We start from the raw sequence: 25891 nt of genomic DNA on the forward strand, positions 1-25891 counted from the left end.
GGTCAGATATAAAGGCGGCGACACAGCAAGGTGTCGTTGCCAGTGTCCTTGTCCCTGCGAGCCTCGGCCAGGCCTTTAAGGGTACGCAATAGCGTAGGCTACCACACCACATATCACGTCCCGCTTTCACCATGCCTTATGATGTGTCTGCGTGGCCTAGGGGTAACGTTAATGCACCGGTCCTGGCAGGCTGATTCTGATATCACCCCCCCATATGAAAGGAGAGGCCCGGTTGCAGCTCCTGCCAAACGTAACGTCAGACAACCCTACGTCCAGTCAATGCGCGGCCGTGTCAGCTCCCTCTACCGCCGGCCAGAGTGATGTTTGTGATTTTTCACTCACCCCACCGAGTTGGGCATCGGATTTTCTATGAACGGGGTCTTTAACGCGATTGCTTTAAAAAAACGCTTCCGCACGTCTACGTCAGGCTTGCGCTGATAGCGGCCGGCTATCCAATGAGAAGAAACAAGCTCCGCGCGAAAAGAAGCGTTGTCCCTGGCAACGAGACAATTACTGCATTTTTTTTTGTGCCGTCGAAGTTTCACTTCTCAAGGGATAGAACAAGCTGCGATTAAAGGCTGGAATGTGTAGTTTCTTGAATGGCTCTTTATCTGAATGGCTCTTTATCACCGCCATTAAACTGTATCGGATTGATTGCTGTTCATTCAGCCCTTTTATTGCATCGGCATCATATTAGCTCTCTTTTTATTGTATCTGCATTGCCCTCGAACCATTTATTGCCGCAGCAGGAAAATTTAGGAAGAAAATAAATGGTGATGATGATGATCACTACCGTGCAGTTAATTTTGCGTTAGCGCAATCCTATTGCACCAGAAAAAAGTTACCGATTTATACGTTATTAGGAGTTTTGTTATCATAAAGGTTGACATTCAGTCGTGCACAGGCTCAGGAGACAGAGCTAATCCGCGCAGTCGACTAGGAAATGCAATATAAGCGTCGCTGCCCCGCCATCAGCAAAGGATCTTTGCAGCCTGTTTACCTTTAGCTAATACAGTTCCTCTCATAATAACTGTAAACTGTTTTGATCTCCCTCAATAGTAACTTAAACGCAGCAAATCTCTTCATGTCTGCCTTTCAGCGTCACAGGCACAAGAATCAGCTATGACACCATGCTTATTTAAGCCTAATTTGTCGACGTGAAGCGAGGATCCATGCGAGATCTGAGATCAGTCAATATGCCAGATAGCGCGCCTAAATTTAACTAAGTCTTTCAAAGACCCCCAGTCTTCTAGACAAATTAAACAAACACAGTTATGTTGAGAGCCATGTGAAACAGCCGACCTCTTAAGTGCATGCTAGAGGAAAAGCTGCTTAGTACAATCTTTATATATCTTGAGTAATCGCCTGTGGAATTGCCGCTAACAATGTACTGCTTGAGAACCTTTTTCATCGGCCCTGGAAGGAACAAGCGCGAAATTTAAAATGTACCACTTGATTAGTATTAGTTCAGCGTCCTGGCCGCGCTGTCGAACGAACAACCAAGCTTAGCTCATTGAACACTGTGAGGCTTTCGAAGATTTTATTTAGGGCTACATCGTTGCATATTCAAGATGATCTAAAACCTCTAAAAGGGTGGAGTTTTCCAAGCTGATGGTATTCTGAACTTATCTTGTTGCTGCTAAGTAGTCGAATAGCTTTGCAGAAAGAAATACGGGGTCCGCATACTAGTTCAGATGACCTTGCTTCAGTGACCTAACAGTGTGTTTAAATCTCGGTTATATGTAGATATATATCGCTGGAAACCTGATAAATCCCTAAGCTTTCATATGCCTGCTTAATGCGAGAAACAAACACAATATCACTCGTGCCACCAACTTCAACGCATAGAGAATTGTTGGAAGGCCCTGACCAGTAGCAGAGTGTGTTATAAAGCACCAGGAGGGGCAAAAAAAAACTACATATTGAGTGCCTAGCTAGAATTTCCGGGAAGCTTTTTTTTTATTTTGCTGCCATAGATCATAAGTGCGAAATGCAAAGGTATTTTCGAGGTAGCAGCGAAAATACGCGCTTTGAAATCCTTAGCCTGTTTATATTTGACCTCCTGGAAGTGACGTGCCAAGCATCTTTTGAGAAACTTTATGTAGCCGAAGCTCAATATGTTCCCAATGTAGCTCAAAAAACTTGAATAATTAACGCTGCTGGGTATGTTGTGCATTCTTATAATATATTCTATATAAAAGCCTACTTTTCTGCTTGCGAATGTTCAGCTCGACACACACAAAGCTTTCATATGAAAATGCATTCTTGCTTAATTGTTCTTGGCTATACTCCTAGCGTTCCTTGGAAATTCCAGACCTCGTTGAAAAGGTTGCTATGTCCGGAAGGTAACTTCAGAAAGAGGTCATCAGTGACCAGGCGCCATACAACGTTGGGCTGGATACAAAAAAGAAACTGCAAACAATGTACCTTTATATTTTAATTTCTTTTTGGCACGGCGAAGGACAATGTACAAACACATGGTTGGCATACAGCGCAAGCTTTTTTGAAGGGACGAGGGAAAGACGACGCATCGAATTCTGCCACCCACATACTGCTCTAATTTAACACAAACAACTGCTGGACAGGAAGGATTGACATTTTTACACATCGCTTCTTGCACGCACCCATAAAAGCATAATTAAAATACCAGTGGTTCGCGTTCATCAACAAAGCTTTTTCTGTTCAGTGGTTCTATTGCAAAAGCTATATCAAGTTTTATTTCCCGCTGGCAGAAAGTACCTCCCTGCATTGTGACGGTTGCTTGAGGGGAAGTACTTCTCCTGATGTAACGACGCGGGGTACACTGTGAGCCCAGAATACAGGACATGTTGGCTGTGATTGCCAGCTTTCTAGATTAAATTCAGTTCAATTTAAAACATTATTCTAGCGATGTGTTGCAGGTCATGCATACCCCAGCTCCTTGGTTCCACTACCAGGCTATTCAGTGTCACTCCTACAAAGATGCAGCTGAACTAATAATGCCCCAGACGGATCCATTATATGAGCCGGAGAATATGCCGTGTGCCATGTTTTGTACGGAATGCACGGAACAGGTGGATCAAATCAGATATTGTTTATTTGAGAACCACCAATCCTAAACCAGATATGATAATGATGACGAAAAAACATCTTTTTTTATACATACAAGGAGTGTACGGGAACGGCCTTTAAGGGACCGCCGCTTGCAATTACTGGGTGGCCTCCTTCTTACGAGAGCCCACTAACGTCTGGCGCGGCCCGAGCCCGCTCGACCAGGCTCGTTGCGCCGTCAGGTCAGAGCTGCCGAGCAGGGCTGCCTCCCAGTCCGCCCGGAAGGTGTTGGGTATAGGAGGGGTATATTTTTTTTTTATATGTCCACACCATGTGGAAAATGTCCGAGGACTTTTCTTCAGAGTGAGGGCATTTCCCGCAAGCGGGGTCGAAGTATTTTAATACTGCCGGGCACAGTTAAGGTTTGGTGTAAAATCGAAGGAGAATTCGCTCCTCCGCCTTTGTGAGGCCCTTGCAGGGCTTAGGATAGATTGCATGGTTGGATTGATGTAATTGAATTGTTTCTTTGAAAGTAGAGGCAGGACAGGGTTCGGAGTCCGGATCGGTGGGAGACGAGGTTGGTGCCCGGAAAGTGAGCGAGCGGGTGGCGGCATCGGCCGTTTCGTATCCCTCGAGGCCAGTGTGAGACGGAGTCCAGATAATCGTTCGATGCGCGGGGGCGCCGAGGCAATCGTTCTTTTGTAAAATTTTGCTGGCGAAGCACGATATGTACGCCTGCTCGATATTGCGGCAGGCACCACTAGAGTGGAAAAACTTTAGCGCAAAAAAAGAACACAAAGGACAAAGAAGAACACATAAGACGTTTGACGAGCCCTAACTCTCTATTCAAGCCGAAGTACACAGCTTATATATGAAAAAATCGAGCATGCGCAGAAGGGGGGCAGGTAAAACAGTAGAGGCTTATCATATAGATAAGCTATCCGATCGTTGTGTTAGCGATACATCTGTATACATGTACTCGGCGGAATGTGCCTTTCTGGACATGTTTTTGTTTTAACTGCTACTGTTTTATCTGCCCGCTCTGCGCATGCTCGAGTTTTTCATATATAAACTGTGTACTTCGGCTTGAATAAAGAGTTGGTAGTTAGCGCTCGTCAAACGTCTTATATGTTCTTCTTTGTCCTTTGTGTTCTCTTTTGCGCTAATTTTTTTACTTAATGGATCACCAACTAGCCCGGCAACGTGCTCTCCTCAACCATAGAGTGGGTCATGATGACCCGTGAGTCCTGATCTGCGGCAGCTAGAGTGATGGCAACCTCTTCCGCGTGTGTTATGTTGTGTGCACGGAAAGTGAGTCCGTTTATTACACTGTTTTGATGAACGACTGCGGCCGTGTACCAACCCCCATGGTGCGGGCCGGAGGCGTCCACGTAGAAGACTTGTCCGTAGTGGTAAGCCAAGGCTTTCGCATGCGCGAGACGTCTGCCACTATGGTCCTCTCGTGTCATGTTGGCCGGGAGAGGGCGCATGTGCAAAGCAATTCTCAGGAGGAGTTTCAGGAGTTGACAGTTGACAGCCGTGTGGTGCGGACGCGTGTTTCATCGCTCCTCCGATTGCACGTGGCTACCGGAAACGGACGGACTGGCGACAGCGGGAGCTTCCGAAGCGTCAAATAGATGAGTTCTTTCTTTTATTAACTTTATTTCGTTTTCAGCTAGTTAGGTTAGGTGCAGCCTAAAGAATAGATTTTAGCTCTTGGTCCTAGCGGCCTGGTTTTTCGTGCCGGCAGCTAGGTTTTCTTAGCGTTCATTGTTTAGCTAGCTTGTTTAGATAAATATTTTTCTTTCTAGGCTATTGGCATTCGCAGAATTGCTTTTTTAACGCGTGTTTGCTAGTCGTTTCTTGTGTCTTCTTTTGGCAATTTGTATATTCTAAAAATTCGTAATAGTTATAGTTCAGTCGATGAGCGCTTAAGATGGGCAATCAAAAGAAGGTAAAGTGTACTCAGTGTGAGGCGCAGGTTAATCTCAAAGAAACGCGTTTGGACTCTGTAGGTGAAGCGGAAGGCAGCGACTTTTTGTGTCGGTGTTGCGTACTGAATGCACGCCTAGATAGATTTTATCAAGAAAGGGGCAGTTTAGTGTCTCGTGTGGAGGATTTAGAAAGTGAAGTACGTTTGCTAAGGACGGAAAATCAGAAACTGCTTGGACAGCTTACTCAAATTGAAAAAAAAGGGGCCGACTTTGTCCTTGGAACCAACGAGGACGAACAGTCTAGTGCGGGCCACGTGGCTGGGGCCAGCACTGGCATGGAAGGCATAAGCAAAGTAGGTCAGGCGGATCTGAACCATCAGAGTTATTTAGAAGCAGCTAAGACGCCGGAAAAAAAGGAAGAAGTAAGGCAGAATGAAAATCCCAGAGATAAGGACACAGATAAGCAGGAGCCAACAGTTGGGAGAGGGAGAGAGAAGGCCCAGGTGCTTATCGCCGGAGATTCTAACATGGACAGGTGCAAGCGAGATATCTTGGAACGTGTAAGGGGTGATAAGAGAGTGTTGGTTGGAGCCTTCCCAGGGAGAACAATGAGGGCACTGCTAAAAGAGAGTAAAAATAGGCTGTTGAAGAATTCCGCAGAGCGCAGTATGGTAACAGTAGCCGCGGGGCTAAATGATGTCCTAAATGGTGACGCTGCAGCAGTGGTGAAAAGTTTAGCTAAGGGAGTTGACGAGATCAGGGAGATAGCACAGCAGACGCAGATAGTTGTATGCACAGTACCAGAGGTGCTAGGATTGAACGGAAAGCTGGAAAAGGACGTGGTGACAGTTAATCAGGACATAAGAAAGTTAAGCCTGGAGAAGCGTTTCGAAGTGGTTGAGGTAAACAGGGAGGTACATAAAGCACGTTTTCGTAGGGCTTTTCAGCGAGATGGCATTCATTTTAAAAGAAGGGAGGGAGCAGAGATCGGCTGGCGCCTGGCAGGCAGGGCTGTAGCTTTTTTATGGGGTCCGCGAGGACTCCGTACACAGAGGTAGTTAGAAGTGAAGCAGAAGAAAGTGTAATAATGGAGGCTGAGTCCCAAAAATGGCAAAGAGTAGGTCGAGAAAGAAAAGTACAAAAAAGAAATTTAAGACTAGGATCAGCTACATAAACATACAAGGAGGTAGAAAAAGACCGAAATGGCTAGAGATAGAACAGCAGTTGAAGGATGACAAAATAGGTGTGTACGCTCTTTGCGAGACTCATCTCAGGGATCTAGAAGATCCGCCTTTTATAGAAGGCTACGTCTGGGAAGGGTGCAACAGAACGAGAACGGAAAAAAAGGGTGGAGGGGTAGGTATGTTGATACACCAGGGAACAAATTGGCAAAGAATTAGATCATCTTGTAAAGAACATATCTGGGTTTCAGGAACAATTGCCGGCATAAGGACATGGCTAGAGGTAGTTTATTTAGGAACAGGATATCAATGCAGGCAAGAAAACAGGGATCTTGTTGAATGTCTCAGTGACGATATAAGCCAGTTTGGAAATGGGGCCAATATTATTCTACTGGGGGACATGAACGGCCACATCGACGATCTGGATGGATACGCGGATTGTAACGGCAAGCTAAAGCTAGATTTCTGTGAGCGACACGATCTAGTTATAGTAAATAGAGAAACAAAATGTGAAGGCCAAATCACATGGGAATTCCGCAACAGCCAGACGACCATTGACTATTGTCTAATGTCACAGGAAATTTATAGCAAGGTCACAAAAATGGAAATAGACGAAGAAGGGGAGTGTAGTCTGGGAAGTGATCATAAACGTATTAGTCTGCAGATGGGGCTATTGATAAAAAGAGAAATGGAACTTAGACAAAATGTAAACGCAAAATTAAACGACGATCAAATAGCGCAGATAGCAGCAGACATAGAGGAAGCAATAGAAAAAAGCCCCATGGAAGACTGGAATTATGAACAGGTAAAACTACTCATAAGGAGGAAAATTCAAGAGGTTAAAGTAGCAAACCGCTGGAATGGAAAGAGGAAGCCACGGAGCTGGTGGAATAAAGAAATACGGGAAGCTATTGAACAACGACGGGCTGCTTCAAGGGAACACCGAATGGCAAAGAAGGCATAGGTATCTCAGGAGAAAATCGACCAAAAATGGGAATCATATTGACAAAAGAAACTTCAAGTGCAGGCCCTCGTCCAAAGTAGAATAAGACAGTCCACCGATCGCTGGATGGCTGATATACACGATGCCTCTAGAGGCGGAGCAAGAAAATTCTGGAACCATATAAGCTGGCTAGGGAAGAAGCAAAGAAAGCAGGATCGGATTCAAGATAACGAGGGAAATTGTTTAAAGGGAAATAATGCAGTGAACTACATTACATCAGTTATAGCCGAGTCATTTAAGAGCGACGATAGGGTAATCTCCGCAAATCAGGAAGCAACACAAGGTAGCAGAATACAAAGCAGCTTAGAACTGACCAATCTAAACTAAAAAAAGGCCGAAAAAAAAATATTCTTAAAAACGCATCTACAGGAATAGATGTAATTCCGATCAAGCTGATTAATGAACTCGGTCCAAGAAGTAAGGAAACGTTGTTAAAAGGTCTGGAAACAGTCATAACGAATAAGCAAATTCCGGACAGCTGGCGGCAGAGTAAAATGAATATGATTTATAAAGGGAAAGGAGACAGGATGCACATAAAATCCTACAGGCCGATTACCATAACATCTGTTATGTACAGGTTAGCCATGCGGGCGGTGACATTAAAGGTGCAAGCATGGGTTGAAAGTAGCAAGATACTCGGAGAACTTCAGAACGGCTTTAGAAATGGTAGGCGCTTAGATGATAGCCTGTTCGTGCTTACTCAATTCATCGAAATATCTGGAGTGGAAAATAGACCTTTGTATTTGGCCTTCCTGGACATAAACGGGGCGTACGACAACGTAAGCAGGGAACTCCTGTGGAACATATTAAAAGAAGAAGGTATCGGTTATGAGATAATAGAGTTCCTACAGGAAATATACCGGGATAACAAAGAAGAAATTACGTGGAAAGGGATAAGAAGTACGGAGGATGTCAAAGTATGCAAAGGATTAAGACAAGGCTGTCCTCTATCACCGGTGCTGTTCATGCTTTATATGATAAACCTGGAACGGAGGATACAAGATAGTAACCTAGGTTTTAACCTGTCATATAGATTAGGTGGAAAGGCGGTAGAGCAGCGCCTCCCTGGTTTGATGTATGCAGACGATATTGTGCTGCTAGCGGAGAGTCTGGAAGAATTGCAAACTCTAGTTAAGTATTGCGGAGACGAAGGGGACGCTCTAGGCTTCAGTTTCAGCGCCGTTAAGTCGGGTCTGATGATTTTCAACGGCTCAACTGATCAGGGTCTTAAAATACCCTCCCACCACGTTCACCAGTTACATTGAGGACATTGTTGATATGTGTCGTCGAGTTGGCCCGACCATGACCGAGGCCGTTAAAATACGTCATGTCCTCACAGGAATTGATGACGGCGCTTTTCACATGCTCATCGCGAAAGGCCCCACTACGGTCAAGCAAATCTATGACCTCTGTCAAAGCTACGACGAGCTCCGGAAGGAGCGTGCTTTGATTCGCCAGCCTCATACATCACTTGCTGAACTAGCCGCGGAGAGGGAGTCATCTAGCTTCTCTGAAGACATCAAGGCTTTTGTACGCCAGGAAGTCGCGCGACAACTGTCCCTGCAGCCCTATGTTAAGGAGTCGTCAACAACTAGCCTTGTTCCGGAGCTTCGCCATGCAATCCAACAGCATGTATCTGAAGTCCTCCCTAATCCTGTTCCTCAACCAGCTCCGGTCGCACCTTCAATGCCGTTACTCACGCCCACAGTTTCGTCGTCCGGCGTTGCGCCACTGAGCTACGCTCCAGCATTCGCGCCGGCTCCTCCTCAAGTATTGCGCCGCACGTATGCCGAAGCACTTCAAGTCCACCGCCTGAGCCAGCATATGCCTATGCTTCGCCCCCCCTGCGGTCAGCACCAACAGCTTTTGCTCCCCACTTGCTTCCGACACGATCTCCATAGCGCACTTCAGACAACAGGCCTATTTGCTACCACTGCGGCATCCCTGGGCACACTACACGCTACTGCAGGCGCCGAATAAATATGGCCTTTGCTGCACGGCCTGCGCCACCTTATTTGGCCCCCCAGATCCCAGTCCCATCTGGTCCTCCAACAGCACCCACTGATCCTCAGGACTTCCTCCCTCGTCGTTCGCCATCACCGCGTCACCGCTCCATTTCGCCAATGCGCCGACGACCCGCTACTCAGCCGGAAAACTAACCGCCGCAGTTCGCGAGGTACGAACTGCGTATTCGACAGAATTTCAAAGTCCTCGTCTTAATCCCGCGAATGTTATTCCTGTCATCGTTGAAGGTGTTCATACTCTTGCGCTCGTCGACACCGGTGCCGCTGTATCAGTTATTAGCCAAAAACTCTGCCGCTCCATCCGAAAGGTGACTACGCCTCTCGAGGGACTATCGCTTCGTACCGCATCCGCTCACAGTATACAGCCGACAGCTATCTGCACTGCTCGCGTCGTCATTGCTGCAGCCTTGTACATCATCGAATTCGTCGTTCTCCTCACATGTTCTCATGACGTCATTCTCGGCAGGGATTTCCTGTCCCAGCATCATGCTATCATTGACTGCGCCAGTCCTCAAGTAGAGCTCATTGAATCGAGTGATGCACCGTCTGATGCCCTGCTCCACGAGCCGTGTCCTCGTTTTGCGACCAAACTCCTCGTGGCACATGACACAACGATCCCACCCGTTAGCGCTGTTCTGGTTCCCCTCACTGCCTCTTTTACCACCGCCGCGACAGTCCTCTTCGTGCCCTCTAACGTTGTCTGCCGCCGCCGCCACTTACCACTGCCGTTTGCCGTCCTTGACATGAAAAACGGCGCTAGCACGCTTCTGGTAGCCAATCCTCTTCCGTCTCCCGCTATGTTGATCGAAAGGGAGTGCCTCGGCCGCATCAAGCCCGTGGACTTTCTGTTCGCCTTTGATGATGTGTCATTCCCTGTTTGCCAAGTTGACGCCTTGACTCCAACTCGTATGGCTTCAGATCCGCTACAGCTGGACCTTTTTGACCATTCTGTGAACAGCGCTCTAGAACCGCGCCACCGCGAGCAACCTCTTCACCTTCTACACCAATTCCGCGCCTCCTTCGATATTCCGCAATCTTCCTTGGGCCGCACGACGACCATTTCCCACCTCATCGACACTGGCGCTCACCCACCTCTCCATCAGCGGCCGTATCGGGTGTCCCCGACTGAGCGCCTTGTTATTGCTCAACAAGTCGATGACATGCTACAACGCGGAGTAATTAGAGAATCCTGTAGCCCATGGTCGTCTCCTGTGGTCCTAGTTAAAAAGAAGGATGGCTCCATACGATCTTGTGTTGATTATCGCCGCCTCAACAAAATCGCTCGTCGTGATGTGTACCCCCTCCCACGAATCGACGATGCCCTAGACTGTTTGCAAGGAGCAGAATTCTTTTCCTCACTCGATTTACGCTCCGGGTATTGGCAGGTGCCCATGGCAGAGGCGGATCGTCCCAAGACCGCCTTTATTACTCCAGACGGACTATACGAATTTAATGTTATGCCATTCGGACTCTGTAACGCCCCAGCCACATTTGAAAGAAAGATGGACACTGTACTGCGCGGCCTGAAATGGAACATCTGTTTATGCTACCTCGATGATATCGTCGTCTTTTCAACCGACTTCCCGACCCACCTGACTCGGCTTCGCCAGGTCTTCACCTGCCTAACCCGCGCCGGTCTTCAACTGAACCTCAAAAAGTGCCGCTTCGGTGCCCGCCAGCTCACAATACTCGGACATGTTGTGTGTAAAGATGGCGTTCTGCCTGATCCTGAGAAGCTGCGCGCCGTCGCTGACTTTCCGAAACCGACCACTTTGAAACAACTGCGAAGCTTCGTGGGCCTCTGCTCGTACTTTCGTCGTTTTGTTCGGAATTTCGCAACCATCATAGCCCCCCTAACACAGCTCTTGAAAGGCACCCCTAACCTCTCCTCTTGGTCGCCAGCCTGCGATGATGCATTCGCGACACTGCGCAATGTTCTGACGTCACCACCAATCCTTCGCCATTACGACCCTACTGCACCTACAGAACTTCACACCGATGCCAGTGGTGTCGGCCTCGGCGCCGTCCTCGCCCAGCGCAAGCCTGGCTTCTCCGAATACGTTGTCGCCTACGCAAGCCGTGCTCTCACCAAAGCCGAGTCCAATTACTCCGTTACCGAAAAGGAGTGCTTAGCAATCGTGTGGGCTGTAACGAAGTTCCGCCCTTACTTATACGGCCACTCCTTCGAGGTAGTTACAGATAATCACGCTCTCTGCTGGCTCGCGTCTCTCAAGGATCCGTCTGGCCGTCTCGGGCGCTGGGCTCTCAGGCTTCAGGAATACGACATCCGTGTAGTTTACCGCTCTGGCCGCAAGCACTCTGACGCCGACGCTCTTTCTCGGTCACCGGTGCGCTCGCCTAACTCATCGTCCCCTCCTCAAGCATTCTTGTCAGCACTCACCATTGAGGATATGCCTTTCGAGCAACGACAAGATTCTTGGGTTTCTAACCTGCTGGATATCCTTGGCACTACTTCCGCGGCTACGCATCCTCGGGCACTCCGCCGACAGGCCTCCCATTTCGCCATTCGGGACGGCCTTCTCTACCGCAGGAACTACAACTCAGACGGCAGAACGTGGCTTCTTGTCATTCCGCGCCACCTCCAGTCCGAGGTTTGTGCTCACCATCACATTGACCCTCAAAGCGCTCATGACGGCGTCCTCAAAACCTATGATCGAATTCGTCAGAGGTACTGCTGGCGGGGAATGTACAATTTCGTACGGCGCTACATTCGCTCTTGTACCGCCTGTCAACAACGCAAGATTCCTCTCCACCCCGCTGGCCCTCTCCCGCCTTTACCGTGTCCAGCTCGCCCGTTTGATCGCGTGGGAATCGACCTTTATGGTCCGCTACCATGCACCGCCGCTGGTAATCGATGGGTCATCGTCGCAGTCGATCACCTGACCCGTTACGCCGAGACTGCTGCACTTTTCGCGGCGACAGCCCGAGAGGTAGCCCATTTTCTTCTGCACCACTTCATTCTTCGACACGGCGCCCCTCGCGAGCTACTGAGTGACAGAGGTCGTGTCTTTCTTTCGGAAGTAGTTCAAGAGCTCCTGTCTTCTTGCAAATCGATACATCGGGCTACAACCGCGTATCACCCGCAAACAAACGGCCTTACAGAGCGCTTCAACCGTACGCTTGGGGACATGCTCGCAATGTATGTTACATCTGAATCGGGAAGCTCCAACTGGGACCAGGTACTGCCATTCGTAACGTTCGCGTACAACACTTCCACCCAAGCAACAACTGGGTTTTCGCCCTTCTTTCTCTTATATGGCCGTGAACCATCTTGTACTCTGGACACAATTTTGCCATACCATCCAGATGCCTCTGAGTACAGTGCTTTGTCAGATATTGCACAGAAGGCCGAGGAATGCCGTCAGCTAGCTCGCACGTTTACCTCCAACACTCAAGGCTATCGCAAAGATCAGCATGATACCGATACCCCTGCTCCCACGTTCCTGGCCGACAGCTTCGTTTGGATATGCGTTCCTGCCACCAACAAACTAGACACCAAATACCACGGACCTTATCGCGTCTTGGAACGCACATCCCCTGTGAACTACGTCATCGAGCCAGTCACCCCTTCTTCCGACCACCGCCGTCGCGGCCGCGAGGTTGTCCACGTTAGCCGCCTCAAGCCATATTACAACCCTCTGGTCGTCTCTTCTCCCTGAGTCGCCAGGATGGCGACTTCTTCACGCGGGGGAAATGTAAAGAAGACAAAGAACAGAATACGCTGCGGCATCGCCACCACCATCGCTTGTCTCCGGCGCCCATCTCGCTCGCGCTGAAGCTGTGCCCTGCGGCTGGTAATTCGATCCTACTCTGCCCGAAGTACTGCCAGCGCTAGACGTTCCAGCCAACCATTAAATCCACATTTCAAAGGCCTTGAAATACCTAGAGTAGCAGAATATAAATATCTGGGGGTATGGGTAAACGAAGGATTGGCATACATTGGAAAGCGTGAGCAATCACTTAAGGCCAAAGGGCGAAGGAATGCCGGGATAATGAAGCATAAGGCATTGTGGGGATACAATAGGTATGAGGTTTTGAGGGGTATTTGGAAAGGAATTATGGTGCCCGGACTTACTTTCGGAAATGCGGTTTTGTGCCTAAAATCAGAGGTACAGTCGACATTAGAAACAAATCAGAGATCCGTTGGACGATTAGCACTAGGTGCCCACGGCAAAACTACAAATGAGGCGGTACAGGGAGATATGGGCTGGGCATCTTTCGAAGTACGGGAAGCTCAGAGTAAAATATTATATGAGGAACACCTGAGGAAATTGGACAGTAACAGATGGGCAGCTGAAGTATTTAAATACGTGTACCTAAAAAGCGTTGACTCACAATGGAGGAAAAGAACTAGGAAACTAACTAGTAAGTATGCTAGTAACAAGGACGGAGAAATAAAGAGCATTAAGCAACAGGTTAAAAACACAGAAGGTAAAAATTGGATAAATTCGATTGGAAAAGAAACAGAGTGTGGAATTATAACGAAAGGGGGAAATGCAGATCAGGAAGGAAGATTTCTTTGATAACTCAAGAGGCAGTGCCCTACTTTTTGAAGCTAGATCAGGGTGCTTTAGAACACGCAGCTCCAAAAGGAAATTTAACAATGAAGATGACGCATGTGCTGTATGTGGTAACTCCAGTGAAACAATTGACCATATTATACTCGAATATAATGATGTCCACCCGGAAGTTGATGCAGGCGCAGTAACTGTTCCTGAAGCTCTGGGGTTTAGAGATACCAGTGGTGGGTGAATAAACCGGCGGTGGAAACTAGCAAAAAACGACTGGAAGATTGATGGCTTAAAAGCAGAGAAGTGACATGTTAGTAATGTAGGAGCAAAAAATTTAAGAAATAGAATGATGGTTTAGTTAACCAATCTGAATCAATAATTAAGATATAGGGAGAAAAATGAGCATGATAGCTACTGCTACCAACCCGTTTCAAAGGGGACTCTCCTATATTCTATCCATCCATCCATCAATCCATCCATCCATCCATCCATCCATCCATCCGTCCATCCATCCATCCATCCATCCATCCAAACTAGAGTGTATCAGAGCGACAGGCACCGAAAGATTGCGCAGTAACGCTTTCGCACAATACCAGAATTCTGGCCAAAAGTTTAAGCGTTTTGACTTTATGAACAAACGAATCCCCTACCTCCGTTGGCGGAAAAATAAAATTCCCCGTACCTAAAATGCGGCCACGCTGGAAGTGCGCGCTCTGTTAAGGCTGTGAGAATAAGCCGTTCGGAGGAGTGAGTGCCATCCCCTGTTTAAAGACCAAGTATTGATTATGGGTAGCCACTCAACAGAATCGTAGGACTCAGGATCGCGTTTTTGGTTCTTTGAACAGACAATTGATGGTGTGCCACTTAAGGTCGAATAAATCCCCAGTAAGCGAGTCTCTAGCCCACAACGTATTTCTGAAAGTGATCGTGCTTAGCAGAGAAAAATGCACCCAAAATAAGGAGGCAAGTTTGTGTCCTTGGTGGGAATGTCGCCGTTCCCAAGAACCTCATGGCGACTGAACTGGTTGCTTACGCTCTATACCTCTTTCTTGCTGCACGTTCGCTAAAGAGCTTCATCCCGGTCTCTCCGATTTCCGTCTTGAGTGTTCAGGCGAACAGATCACAAACTAAATGCGGCTCTTGTCAAAATGTGCAGAATCGAGCTCGTCGTCTTTCCAGAAGAGAGCCCATATAGGCTCGTCGGTACATGCTGATGAATAGAATAAAAATTCGCTGGAAAGACTGGACAAGCCACACACATGCGCTAGTGTTGCTCACTTGTCCTGTTTTCCTAGCGGTGTTTCATTTTATTCGTCGTCGACGGTGCGTTCTACTATACGGGCGTTTCAAGCTTTTTTTAAATAGCGAAAGCTTTTATAGATGCTCACCAGTGTTAGCGAGATTCCGCGGGGTATCGATGGGTTTCAGTTTAACTTTAAAAGATCATCCCTCCCCGGGAATCAAGCACCTACCCCTACTATCACCACATGAGCACCTTAACCAAATAAGCCGCGCCTGGTACGTGAGAAACAAGTTAGTTCTCCTTGTCTAGCGTTCCTCTGGCCTCCTGACCAACGTTACTTCTCCTCGTTAGTATAGTGGCTAGTATCCCCGCCTGTCACGCGGAAGACCGGGGTTCGATTCCCCGTTGGGGAGCGTATTTTTTTCCTTTGCCAAAATCTGAGCGCGGATACACGGTGAGTGTCTCCAACTGTCCCTTGTTATTTCAGTGCTTCCTGCAGTGACGCACTTTAATGCACGCTTTTCTCCTCGCCGCATTGAGACAATTATTTACTGCCCCTCTAGCACTTCTCCTCGTTAGTATAGTGGCCAGTATCCGCGCCTGTCACGTGGGAGACCGAGGTTCGATTCTCCGACGGGGAGCGTATTTTTTTCCTTTGCCAAAATCTGAGCGCGGATACACGGTGAGTGTCTCCAACTGTCCCTTGTTATTTCAGTGCTTCCTGCAGTGACGCACTTTAATGCACGCTTTTCTCCTCGCCGCATTGAGACAATTATTTACTGCCCCTCTAGCACTTCTCCTCGTTAGTATAGTGGCCAGTATCCGCGCCTGTCACGTGGGAGACCGAGGTTCGATTCTCCGACGGGGAGCGTATTTTTTTCCTTTGCCAAAATCTGAGCGCGGATACACGGTGAGTGTCTCCAACTGTCCCTTGTTATTTCAGTGCTTCCTGCAGTGACGCACTTTAATGCACGCTTTTCTCCTCGCCGCATTGAGACAATTATTTACTGCCCCTCTAGCACTTCTCCTCGTTAGTATAGTGGCCAGTATCCGCGCCTGTCACGTGGGAGACCGAGGTTCGATTCTCCGACGGGGAGCGTATTTTTTTCCTTTGCCAAAATCTGAGCGCGGATACACGGTGAGTGTCTCCAACTGTCCCTTGTTATTTCAGTGCTTCCTGCAGTGACGCACTTTAATGCACGCTTTTCTCCTCGCCGCATTGAGACAATTATTTACTGCCCCTCTAGCACTTCTCCTCGTTAGTATAGTGGCCAGTATCCGCGCCTGTCACGTGGGAGACCGAGGTTCGATTCTCCGACGGGGAGCGTATTTTTTTCCTTTGCCAAAATCTGAGCGCGGATACACGGTGAGTGTCTCCAACTGTCCCTTGTTATTTCAGTGCTTCCTGCAGTGACGCACTTTAATGCACGCTTTTCTCCTCGCCGCATTGAGACAATTATTTACTGCCCCTCTAGCACTTCTCCTCGTTAGTATAGTGGCCAGTATCCGCGCCTGTCACGTGGGAGACCGAGGTTCGATTCTCCGACGGGGAGCGTATTTTTTTCCTTTGCCAAAAACTGAGCCCGGGTACACGGTGAGTGTCTCCAACTGTCCCTTGATATTTCAGTGCTTCCTGCAGTGCCGCAATTTAATGCACGCTTTTCTCCTCGCCGCATTGAGAGAATCATTTACTGCCCCTCTAGCACTTCTCCTCGTTAGTATAGGGGATTCCACTTCCGGCCACCGAGCGTGACGGACGTGATTATCATGGGCTCCCAAAGAGCGGATTCAGCGGCCCAGCTGGGCCGTGGTATCAGGAGCACGGAAAGGCCTGCCAAGGAATATGAACTGGTTCTAACGCATCTGCCTACAGGTTCGAGTGTTTTGCACACTGCTTTTTTTGCACGGTGACATAAAAGCCAGGCCGTACCGGGTGGAGCACTTTCGAGACTCCCTCGCTCGTCTTTCACTGCTGCCGGAAGTGGTTGCCCTCGGGGCATATCAAATGAATCACGTGTGGGCGGTAACGTTTAAAGGTGAAGAGGCGAAAGCGAAGATTTTGCAAGCTCAAGCTTTGGAAGTGAAGGAACACCGATGCGTGGTCATTGACCCCTGTAACCAAGCCGTCAGGTTGAAACTTTTCTGGCTGCTTCACGGCGTGCACGACGATAATGTGCGAGCGGCGTTGGCGGCTTTCGGAAAAGTTACTGAAATTTCCAGAGACAAGTGGAAAGTGCAAGGCTGTGTCGACAAGGCTTCAACGACTCGAACGGTCACGCTGAAGCTCAAAGTGGGCGTTACCATTGAGGACCTGCCGCATCAGCTTCGGGTCGCCGAGGACGTCGCACTCGTCCACGTCCTAGGCAGAGCCCCGCTTTGCATTCGGTGCCGCGGGAAAGGTCATATACGGCGTGAGTGTCGTGTGCCGCGATGCGCGCTGTGTCGTCGCTACGGCCATGACGAGTCCCAATGTGTGCGCACGTATGCCAACGTTGCAGGCCCCGTGCCGAGTGAAGTGGCAGGCGAGCACTTGATGGACGCAGTGGACGCCGAGGAATCTAGCGGCGGAATCACTGAGGATTCAGTGCAGAAAGAACAGTCCTCTGAGAAGACCCCTGCTCTTAAAGAACACTGTGATTCAGATGTGATTGTTCCGTTGCCGAATGTTGCTGGGACCGAGACACCCACGAAAGAGGACGGTATTGCCAGTGCTGTAAGCCCAGCTTCGACTACACAATACAGTGAGGAACAGGGAGACACTGAAGCTGAGATGCCAGCTGCCTGTGAAGCGTGTTCACGAAGACAGTGTCAACGAGGGATCAACACAAGGAGGAGCGGAAAACGGACAGCCTCCACTGAAGGCGGCCCCCTTCGCCGGTCGGCCTTCAAGCCAAGGCCAAACGTGCCTCCAGACCGGAGAACTGTGTCACCTGTACCTCCGCCATAGCGGGGGTACCCTTTCCGGTCGAGAAGTTACATGCCCGGTCCATGATCGGGAGCAGCGCTTGGAACGACTGACGGACTCGTCAAAACGGAAGAATGGGCATCCCGTGCTGTCTTTCTGCAAAGGAGATGTGAGTGATATGTTTCGCGATTTATAATTTCTTGAGATGGCGACCAATTTATCCACTTGCTTGCGCGTAGCCACGCTAAATGTGAGGGGGCTGTTAACGCGTCGGAGACAACAGCAGCTGAACCGCCTTCTGCTGGAAAAGGAAATTGATGTGCTAGCAGTTCAAGACAGCAAAATGGAAAGCGAACAACAAAGAGATAAAATGGCTGAAATATATCGTTCTAGATATAGTGTTTGCGTTTGTCATGCTGTTGGAAGATTGGGGGGGGGGGGTCATTTTCATCCAAAATTGCATAGAGTGTGTACAGTGTTCTCGTGTGAGAGTGGACGGCCATTGATATGCGATTTCAGTTTTTCTGGATTGGACTGGAGAGTGATCTGCGTTTATGCGCCGACTAGAACGTTTGAGCGCGAAGGGTTTTTTCACTATATGAAATCCTTCCTAATGCATGAGAGGTGTGTTCTCCTGCCTGGAGACTTCAACTGTGTCTGTAGACCGGAAGATAGAACAACAGACCGTGTCCTTCGTGACAAGAGGGCAGAGTTACTTATTGACATTGTTAATGAGGCAGAGCATGAAGATGGTGGCTGTATACTGACGCATGAAGGCCAAGCAAAGTTCACCTACTTTCAAGGTAGCTGTCATGCAAGGTTGGACCGAATATATGCTCCCATTGATTGTGCGCCCTTGTGCTCGGAATATCAAACACTTTCCATGAGCTTTAGGGACCACTCCCTCGTAATGATTACTCTAGGCATGAAAATTAAGGCAACAAAGTTCAATTGGGAGCTATGGAAATTTAATGAAAAACTGCTGCTGGATGAAGAGTTTACCACTAAAGTTAAAGAATATATTACGCATATGTTACAAAATGACCCTAATTTTATACAAGCATGGGAGCAGTTTAAGTGCGATATAAAGATAGCTGCTATTGACCGAGCATACACTCTCTGACATAAAGAGAACAAGAAAAAGAACTTCGTAGCACACTTGAATACATGCTTAGTATAGAGAATGTTAAGCCTGGCTTGTTCCCCCAAGATATAAAAAAGATAAAAACCAAACTTGAGGTGATAGACGAAGAGAAGTATCGCGTCGCGGTGATAAGGGCACGCAGGGAAAAATTGTGGCTCGGAGAGATGCCCACGAAAAGGGCACTTAGTGCCGAAACAAGGTACGCAGTGTCAAAAGAGATAAAAGACATCTGCTATCAGAACGTAGTTACCTCGGAAAAAAAAAACGATTGAACGGGTATTTGTAGAATTTTACAGCGAATTGTTTAGCCTGAAAACACCGGACATTGAACGCTTCAGGAAAGACTTTCTGTCGCTGATGCCATGAGTAGAAGACGAAGTGGCGCAGACACTTGAAGCAAGTATTACTTCCGAGGAAATTGAGGCCGTTATCGGGGAATTAAATTCCAATAAGTCACCCGGACCAGATGGTCTTGGTGCTGCCATATACAAGGCCTTTCCAAAAGAAATGGCTGTTTTACTGGAAAAAGTTATTATTGAATGCTACGAAAAGAACGTACCTCCTCCGTCTTTTCGAATGTCACACGTTGTACTAATCCCGAAGACAGAGGACCCAGTTAAGCTTCAGTCTGTAGCGTCTTACCGTCCTATAAGTCTAACGAATGTTGACTATAAAATTTACATGAAAGTATTAGGGCGACGACTCCAACGTGTAATTACTCCTCTTGTAGGCCCACATCAGACATGCGGTATAAAAGGAAGGACCATTTTTACTAACATACACGCAGCAAGGACTGTGCTCGAATGTTGTGGCGCGATGCATGACCACGTAGCAATGATGCAATTAGACCTCCACAAAGCATTTGATAAAGTGGTACATGAAATTTTGTTCTCTGTTTTAGAGTATGTCAATGCTGGTTACGTGATTACAAAGGGCGTGAAAATGGTTTACGAGTGCTGTTCAGCGAGACTGGTCGTGAATAAGCATTTAACCGATCGTATACCTGTTCAGTCGTCAGTAAGGCAGGGCTGTCCTCTGTCTCCCCTTTTGTTTGCGCTTTATCTGGAGCCTTTCTGTTTAAGATTGCTTACAAGGCCAAACATACGCGGTTATAGATTTTTTCAAAGTGAAGTTCTGGTTTTGGCATACGCGGACGATATTGTGGTTTTTTGTACTGACCATGAGAGCGTGCAAGAAGTTGTAAAAGAAGCCACTGCTTTTTGCACTGCAAGTGAAGTGAATTTAGTTGGGCAATGTGTTTAGGATTTTGGCACGGAAACTGGCAATACGCGCCTGAACTGTTCTCCAGTATGCAATGGACAATAACGCCAGGCAATTATCTTGGTGTGCCACTAAAGCATTACCGTGAAAGCAAGGAATGTTGGGCCGGTGAAGTTGAGCAAGTGAAAACCCAAACAAACAAATGGGGAGGACATAACTTTTCTATGTTCGCAAGAGCTACCGTTTGCAATACGTTCCTAGTTGCAAAAATTTTTTACATGCTGCAAGTGTTATCTATGTCAAGAATCTCTGTTCAAAAACTGCTAGGGTATTTGCCACGCTTGTGTGGGCTTCAACATGGGAGCGTACCAGTCGATGCAATGTGTTTCATACGGTGCATAATGGCGGACTGGGATTGTCACATTTATACTAAAAGCAGATTGTAACCAGGTTCTTTTTTTTGCGCGAACAAAGCAATGTTTTTCTTAGAACGGTAATCCAGGTTCGACTGCGGGATTCACTGCCGGAATATGTAGTTTCGACTATGTCTACAGGGCCAATGGCTCTAAGTGCTTTCCTTCGCGAAGTTGTCGCGTCCTTCCAAATAGTGAAGGCGAGATTTTCAAATGAGTATATGTGTACTGTTACGCGAAAACGGCTGTACAAAGATTTATTGGAAACCTTTTTACCTGTGCCTCTTTATCGCGATGTATATGCTTTGGGTCCGGAGCGGGACGTGTTGAAAAGAGTGAAAAGAATGCCCATAAGATCGTCCGCTAAACATTTCTTTTTTCAATTGCATACCGGCACTCTTCCCGTGAAGCCATGGCTGGAAAGCGAAGGCCTTTTTGTGCCTTGGTCTGTTGACTGTTTAATTTGCAGAAAGCTGGAATCCATAGAGCATATTTTCCTTGATTGTCACGATGCAGTTTTTTTGTGGGACGTGCTACAGCGTACTATTAAAAAGGACTTACCAATGACGCCAATTGGCATACGCTACCTTCCATGCGCCCAGCCAGGAGAAGTGCCCAGTGATTTATTAATGATTTTGTGCATGCACAGCATATGGAGAACGCGGATGGATGTTCGCCATGAGCATGTTGTCGTACACCTAGCCCATCAGTATTTTGTTGAAAGTGTAATGTACACGCGTGATGTTTTCTTAGGGCAATCTGAACCCCCGGAATGGCTGCCAGTCATGGACAAGCTCATGTCACCTTATCCATTCTATCAGAAGAAACCTGTAAGAAATTTACTTGTTTTTAATTCCATGCGACTTTTCATCGTTCTTTGTAGTTGCCAAGTCAGTAATAAATAAAAAAAATCGTCGTTAGTATAGTGGCCAGTATCCCCGCCTGTCAGGCTAGAGACCGGGGTTCGATTCCCCGACGGGGAGCGTATTTTTTTCTTTTGCCAAAATCTGAGCGCGGCTACACAGTGAGTGTCTCCAACTGTCCCTTGTTATTTCAGTGCTTCCTGCAGTGATGCACTTTAATGCACGCTTTTCTCCTCACCGCATTGAGAGAATCATTTACTGCCCGATTCTGCTTCCGGCCACGCCAGTGAACGGACGCAGGATGCAGGGCTCCTCAGGAGCTGCTTCAGCGGCCATGTCAGGCCGCGGTAACAGGACTGCTGAACAGGATAGTACTTATCAAGTTGTTTTGCCTGCACTGCCAACAGGTCGGTTTGTTTTGAATACGGTTTTTTTGCACGCCGATATCAGGGCCCGCCCTTACCGGGTGGAAGATTTCCGCGACGCGTTGGCACAGCATTCGCTGATCCCCGATGTTGTTGCGATGGGGGCGTATCGGATGAGCCACGTCAGGGCTGTCACTCTCAAGGATTCTGAAGCGGTGACTAAGCTTGTTAGTGTAGGCGAGTTGTGTGTGAAAAACGGTCGCTGCTTGGTAATTGACCCGGCGAACCAGGACGTGCGGCTGGAACTTCACTGGCTGCTACACAACGTGCCAGACGAGGATGTTCGTGCTGCCTTTACGCCGTATGGAAAGGTGTTAGAAGTTACAAGGGAGCGCTGGCGTGTGAAAGGTCTGGTAGAAAAAGGCTCAACTACTAGACTTGTCACGCTGATGTTGAAAGCTGGCGTGAAGCTGGATGACCTGCCACATCAGTTGAACGTTAAGGGTGAGCTAGCGCTCGTTGTTGTGCCAGGCAGACCTTCCTTGTGCCTACGCTGTCGGAGCACGGGTCACATCCGCAAGGAGTGCCGGGTTCCCCGCTGCGGAACCTGCCGACGGTTCGGTCATGAAGACAGCCAGTGTGCACGAACCTACGCAAGCATTGCCGGACCTGGGACCAGCGAGGACACGTCCGAGTTGATAATGGATGAGGTGGATGCGGAGGAGGCGGCCGACATTAGAGGACAGTCAACAAAACAGGACGCGCCTTCCATGATGGTTTTAACTAAGCATAAGGTGACGGTCTCAAGTGAAAAGAATGAAACTCGGCACGTCTCGCACGTTTCATCGCAGGACCAACAGGACCATGAAAGCGCTTCAAAGGAAGCGTCAGAAGACGTAATCAAGTTTTCTGACGCTGAGGAGCATCTGAGTACTGAGCCTCCTCGCACTGATGCCATGAAAGTTGGGCCCGAGACAGCGGCCTTAATTGCCTAACGTCCACACGAGGAAAGCTTCGAGGAGACTCAGCTGCCAGGCGGCGTTCGTGGTGAGCCGCCGCCTAAAACTGCGGGCATCCGAAGATCGACTTTGAGACCGAAGCCGAACTTATCTGCCGACACGCGGCAGGCGGGGAAACCGCCTCCGTAGGTTCTGTGGTGTCCTGAACGATTTCTGGGTCGGCTGCCTACCGACCAGCGTCAGCAACATTCTGCAACCAAGCGCGGCGTGTGTGAAAAAAAAAGGAAAAACGGTGCTTGGACTTCATTTGAATGCAGCCCGACGTTCTGCTGGGAGGACAATACGTGCACACATATGCCGCTCTTCTTCAGAAGCGGAGGCCACGCAACCATGAAGGTAGGCACCATGCGGGTACGGGCGTCCCTTTCTAACACCTGACTCTCAAGCTTAATCCGGCGTTACACGTATCTACTTTGAATGTCAGAGGGCTGGGAGCGAGAAGGCCACAATGCCAGCTCAGTCGCCTCCTTGTGGATAATGATATAGATATAGCAGCTGTGCAAGAGTCAAAGATTGAGAGCCAAGAAAGCACTGACCGTATGATGGCTTCTTTTCAAACACACTTTTATGTGTGTGTATGCCACACTGTTGGTGTATCGGGTGGATGCCTTTTATTTATACGTAACACGCTGGGAGTAAGTGTTGAGTTCGTTTTTGCCTGTCCAAGTGGTCGGCTTTTTGTTACTGATTTTACCTACTGTAATTTATGCTGGCGTGTTGTGTGTGTGTATGCTCCCAATTCAGAATGCGAACGTGAATTGTTTTTTGAGTCTATTGAATTGTGGTTGAAAGTCGACAAGATCTTGCTTGTACTTGGCGATTACAAGTGTGTGTGCGCAGCTGTGGACCGAGCGGCGAAGTGTAAACCTCGAAGAGACAAACTCCGAGCTGTTGAATGCACTTGTGCGTGAATACGGCCTTGAGGATGTTGGTAGTGTGTTCTCCACTGGAAACCAACCAGAGTCCCCGCACTTTCAGCGAGATAGCCATGTTAGATTGGACAGGGTGTATGCCTCGGTTGATCTTGTTTCCCTATGTACTGCATATGAGGTCAAACCTGTGTCTTTCAGCGATCATTGTCTCGTGAGTGCAGTGTTCGGTAGGGCAGGAGAGAAATCGCGCTTTAACTGGTACCTATGGAAACTAAATGCCAAACTTCTCGCCGATGAAGAGTTCCTTACGGAAGTTAAGACCGAGTTTGAAGGTCGTCTGGCTATGCGACCAGTAAGTTTTGCAGCGGAATGGGACAGCTTCAAAGAGTGGGTCAAATTGAAATCCATAGAAAAGAACAGTAAGGTGCGGCATAAAGAGAAAGAAAAAGAACTGAATGAACAACTTCAGTTTTTTTAGCATGGAAAGTATTGTGCCAGGGCATTTCGCCAGTAAAATACGAGAGATTAAGAGGGAGCTGGAAACAATCGACAGCGAAAGATACACAGCGGCTGTCATACGTGCAAGGGCTGGAAAACTTTGGGCTGGAGAAGTGCCGACAAAACGAGCCCTAGCAGACGAAAATTGATACGCCTGCCAGAAAGAAATAAGGAGTATAAGGTATGCCGGCCATATCACTGAAGACGCTAAAGATATTCAGCGTGCGGTAGCAGAGCACTTCGAAGAACTGCTTAGCGCTAAGCTTCAGACTGTAGGCGGTTTTCAAACAGATTTTCTAAGACTGATGCCTGCACTGGATGACGAAAGTAAAGCGCGCCTAGAAACACCGATAACGTTGCAGGAGATAGAATCTGCAATAGATGACCTGACACCTCGGAAAGCACCTGGGCCGGATGGTCTAAGCGCTGCCTTCTTTAAAACTTTTCAGCAGTATGCGGCTCAGTTTATGCTCGATGTAATCACTGAAGCTTATGAACGTAATACTGTTCCATTGTCTTTCGCTACATCGCACATGGTGCTAATACCCAAGACAGATGATCCGGAGAAACGACTGTTGGTGGGGTCATATCGACCGATTAGCCTCACCAATGTTGACTACAAGGTGTATATGAAGGTTTTAGCAAAAAGACTGCAAAGCGTAATAAAAGAACTGGTTGGGTCTCATCAAACGTGCGGCATCAAGGGTCGATCCATTGCCACGAATATACATGTCGCAAGAACCGTACTAGAATGTGTTGATGCACTCGGTGGTCAGATAGCCATGATGCAGTTAGATTTAGCGAAAACCTTTGACCGTGTTTCTCACGAAATTCTTTTTTCCATTTTGGAGCATTCTAACCTTGGAAAAGTCATAGTGGAGGGTGTTAAAATGTCCTACGCGAACTGCACGACCCGTATTATAGTGAATGGTGAACTGACTGACAGCTTCGCAGTACGTTCATCGGTAAGGCAGGGCTGCCCGCTCTCACCCCTGCTTTTTGCACTGTATTTAGAGCCACTTTGCTTGGCTATCATTGATAGCGATCGCATTTTAGGGTTCAAGCTGCAATCAGCACACGTGAAAATGCTAGCATATGCTGATGACATAGCAGTGTTTTGTGCAACTAGAAAGAGCATCTGTGAGGTTACGGGTGTCGTCCAAACATTTTGTGATCAAACCGGATGTAAGATCAATTGGGAGAAAAGCTCTGGGTATTGGCACGGTGATTGCGACGTGGCACCTGACTTCTTCTGTAAGCTGCGATGGTCTGCTCTCCCAAAGCGATATCTAGGCGTGCCGTTAGATTGTTATCGAGATCCCAACGTGCACTGGATGGAAGAAACATCGAGAGCAAAAGAAAAAGCGGATGCGTGGCAAGGAAGCCAACTCTCAATGTTTTCGCGCGCTTCTATTTGCAATGTTTTTCTTATTTCGAGGCTGTGGTACCTCATGAATGTATTGTGTGTCTCACGAACCTCAATTCAGAAAATGCACCGCGTTTTTGCTGTTCTTATTTGGGCATCACCATGGGAAAAAACCGCCGGGAGGAATTAGTTTATTTCTGTTAAAAGGGGCGGGCTTGGCCTTGCACATTTGTTCTTGCGTCAAGTGGTTTCGCGATTTATATTCCTGCGTGATCAAA

At 48.0% G+C, this 25891-nt stretch overlaps 1 pseudogene; it reads right to left on the reverse strand.

Moving 5' to 3' along the window:
* Nucleotides 1–3207: 3207 nt before the first annotated feature.
* On the reverse strand, nt 3208–4499 carry LOC146188088 (uncharacterized; annotated as a pseudogene).
* Nucleotides 4500–25891: the final 21392 nt, after the last annotated feature.

The sequence above is a fragment of the Amblyomma maculatum genome, chromosome 5, assembly GCF_055883805.1.
Source record: "Amblyomma maculatum isolate TAMU_Amacu chromosome 5, ASM5588380v1, whole genome shotgun sequence".
Classification (NCBI taxonomy): domain Eukaryota; kingdom Metazoa; phylum Arthropoda; class Arachnida; order Ixodida; family Ixodidae; genus Amblyomma; species Amblyomma maculatum.